Raw genomic sequence first — 3928 nt, 5'->3', positions numbered from 1 at the left:
GACTTCAATTCCCAGGAAATATTTTAGCATCCTAAACCTTTCGTCATAAATTGAGTATGAAGAAATGTCTTGAGAGATGTAATACCATCAACGTCACATAATGTAATGACAATGTCATCCACATAGACCATTAGCAAAATAATACCTATTTTAGACCAATTATAAAGTAGAGAATGGTCAGATTTTCCTTTCACCATTCCAAACTTCTCAATTGCTTGATTGAATTTCCCAAACTAGGCTTGATGACTTTGTTTTAAACCATACAAAGATTTGTGAAATCGACATACCTTCCCATGCTCCCCTTGAGCAACAAATCTAGGAGGTTGCTCCATGATGAAGAACATCTCTAAGTCTCTAACAAAGCAAGCACTACAAAAAAAAACGCGTAAATAGCGACGGACAGATTCCGTTGCTAAATAGTGAAAATCCATCGCTAGAACTTAGCGACGCAATTTTTTTCCGTCACAAAAGTTTGCGACGGAAATATCCGTCAATAACCGAAAATAATCCATCACTATTTTTCTCTTTACGACGATTTAATGACGAAATTTGCAAGGGAATAACGACAGAAAATTATGTTGCTAAATCTAGTGACAGAAATTCCGTCGCTAAACCAACAAAAAATTCGTCGCTTGTGACGAAATTTGTAAGGGTAGAGACAGAAATATCCGTCGCTAATATTTAGCGACAGATAATTCCGTTGCTATTTCGTTGCCATTGTTTATTTTTATAATGTGTTTAGCTACGAATTTGCTACGATTTTTGTCCGTTGTTAAATTTTAAAAAATAAAAAAATAAAAATATGCCACTATTTTATATCTCATGCCTGTCTTAATCTATACTATAGTACTTCAATAATATAATCGAAAAATATATTATATTAAGAAATTCAAACTTAATAACAATAACAAAGGTATAACATTGTAAAGTTTAACATCGTTAGAAATGGTATCAAATACATTAATACATAATTTGTTGGATTTCATAATCTAGAGCTTAAGTACAACCAAATACTTTTGGATCAATGAGAAATAAGGGCTTAGTCGGAAAGAGATAGACTTTGATAAGGAATCTTACCAAGCAAGACAGAAGATGACATAAAATTGATCAAAAAACAAGTAGTGGATATTGTATCAGCTCAAAACTGTTTAGGAACATTCATGTAAAACAACAAGGCTCTCAAAGTTTCAAGCAAATGTCTATTCTTACACTCAACCACCATATTTTGTGATGATGTATCCACATAGAAGGTTTGATGGAGTATACCATTTTAGATCATGTGTTTGAATAGAAACACTGAATTGAGTTAACAATATTCTCTAGCATTATCGCTTCATAGTGTTTGAATAGAAACACTGAATTGAGTTTTAATCTCAACACAAAAAAAAACACAAAAGTGAGAGAATAATTTTGATCGATTTTTCACGAAATATAACTAAGTCATACAAAAATAATCATCCACAAATGTAACAAAATACTTGTATCCAATTGAGACACAACTGGACACGCATCCCAAACATCAAAATGAACAAGTTCAAAGGGAGCAGTTGCTCGTTTATTGACTGTAGGACTCAAACTCACACAGTGGTGTTTAAAAAATTAACAAGACTCACTTATAAGTGTCAAAAGATGCTACTTTCTAAGGTCAATTTAGATTGGACCACTTGTGCGTGATTTGTGAATAATAAGCGATTAAATGTGATTATGCATTACAAAGCCTTCTATTTTGTGAATTCTAGTGTTTTTGGTGATTTATAGACAAAAAGAATGGCAAAGGAGCTGAAAATGGGACGCATTTGGAAGAGCACAGAAGAAGGAACAAAGTGACCCCAAGTCATGATCATGACACCGGCATGGCGAAGCCACGATCGTGATCACGACCAGAAAATGGGCGTGAACTCTAGCCATGATCGTGGCAGTGCCGTGGTTGGAGACTGGTGAACTTTGGCGCGACTTTCAGCTTTAAATATTATATTTTTAGGGCACTTTTGGAAAAAGAACTCTTAGAGACTTTTTGAATTTGGAGATTTAGCAATTTACAGTTTCTATCTCTAGGTTTTAGCTATCAAACTCTCTCAATTCTCAAGAAGAAGAAGGAAGTTCTAGTCCAACGGAGTGACAACTTTGAAGATTAGAACTTACTCTTCACCCATTTGATACTTGTAACCTTATGGAGTTGACCATTGGTAATCAATTTCTTTTTGATCTTTTAATTCTCATTACTTTCATGATGATATTCTTCAATTTGATGTTGTTGCAATTCAAGATCATGTGTAGCTAAATTTCTAGGACTAGGATTGTTTACTAGTTACAATGTGGTTATTTAGTGTGATCTAAACCTGATTGATGGAGTCTGTTGATGAAGTTTGCATGCATTTCTTGTTGTCGAGGATGATTTGTATTGTGTTCTTGTAGTAGGCCCCGACTTCATGAATGATCTTAGAATCCTAGGCTTAGGCAAGAGATTGCTAAGCCTAGGTTGGGCTTGAAGTCCTACCACATTCCTCGTCCTAGATTCGAGAAGGCATGGCCCGGGAAGGAGTGTAGGCTAGGTGTTTGATAATTTGCCTCATAGAGAATATAGACACTCAGGTGCCATATTGATCTATGAGAGGTCGTAGAGACAAAAAATTGACTATGGCATTTGCAAACCACTCCTCTTGAAATCACAAACCTCATGTACACAAACTCATATCCAATACGCTACTACACATTGCAACATAAGAACAATCCTAGGCCGTTTTTCTTTGCTTGACATTTACCATTTGATATCTCTCATTTTTTTTTCAAATCCTCTTGTGCTATGTTTTGCTTAGATCCTTGCATGACTTACTTGAATTCCACTCATTATCGATTGCTTGAAGCTTCCAAATTTACATTCCTTGAGTACGACACTCGGGGACTTTCTTCTCCGTTTTATCCTTTCCCTATATATCTACTAACTCACTCTTCTTCCACTTACGCAAAAAACTAGTTGTCACTCACAATGTAACGAAGACACATGTTTAAACTGAGGACACGATCGTTTTAACAAAGGTAGATACAGATGACCCAAGCGACAGTGAGCTTTAAAAGGGAAATCAACACTCGAACATGCAACATAGTTTGGCTTCTCAATGTTTAGGGTGTAGAGGCCACCAGACTCATGTCCTTTACCAATAATCTGCTTCGTCCTAAGATCTTGAAACACACAATAGTCAGGAAAAAAGGTGACACAACGATTGAGCGTACGAGTAAGCTTACTAACAAAGACTAAATTAAAGGACAAATTAGCTAAACTTAGAACATATGACAAGTGAAAGTCGAAATGTAAAATTGAGAATGAGCAATAGCTGAGTGACCATTTTAAGAAAAAACTCTTATTATTATTATTATTATTATTATTGTTGTTGTTGTTGTTGTTGTTGTTGTTGTTGTTGTTATTATTATTATTATTATTATTATTTCAAAAGTTCAAGGGCCTAATTGACTTTTTACCAAAAGTTTGAGAGTGTATTTGACCCTTTTCCCTGATTATGATTATTATAACAAATAGTATGTTTATTTTCTGGAAAATGAACCAAACAAAAAAAATACAAATTTTTAACTTTCAGCCAAACATAAAAAGATAGTTTTTAGACATTTATCCAAACACTAAAAAATTAAAATGTTTTTCAAAAAATGAGTCATTTTCTGAAAATCATTTTCCGAAAACATTTTTCAGGTTTCCAAACGGACCCTTAGTTAATAATTATACAAATTAGACAAACGACAAATACATGTGTGAGACCGTCTCACGGGTCTCAATCCGTGAGATGGGTCGGATCTTTGATTAATGAAATCAAAGATCCGAGCCATTAATCAAATATTCGACCCGTCTTACGGATTGAGACCCGTGAGGCGGTCTCACACAAGTGATACCCTAGACAAACACATTTATTTTATGTTG

This window comes from Ipomoea triloba, chromosome 12 (genome assembly GCF_003576645.1).
Source record: "Ipomoea triloba cultivar NCNSP0323 chromosome 12, ASM357664v1".
Classification (NCBI taxonomy): Eukaryota; Viridiplantae; Streptophyta; class Magnoliopsida; order Solanales; family Convolvulaceae; genus Ipomoea; species Ipomoea triloba.
Note: the sequence above shows the minus strand (reverse complement) of the source record.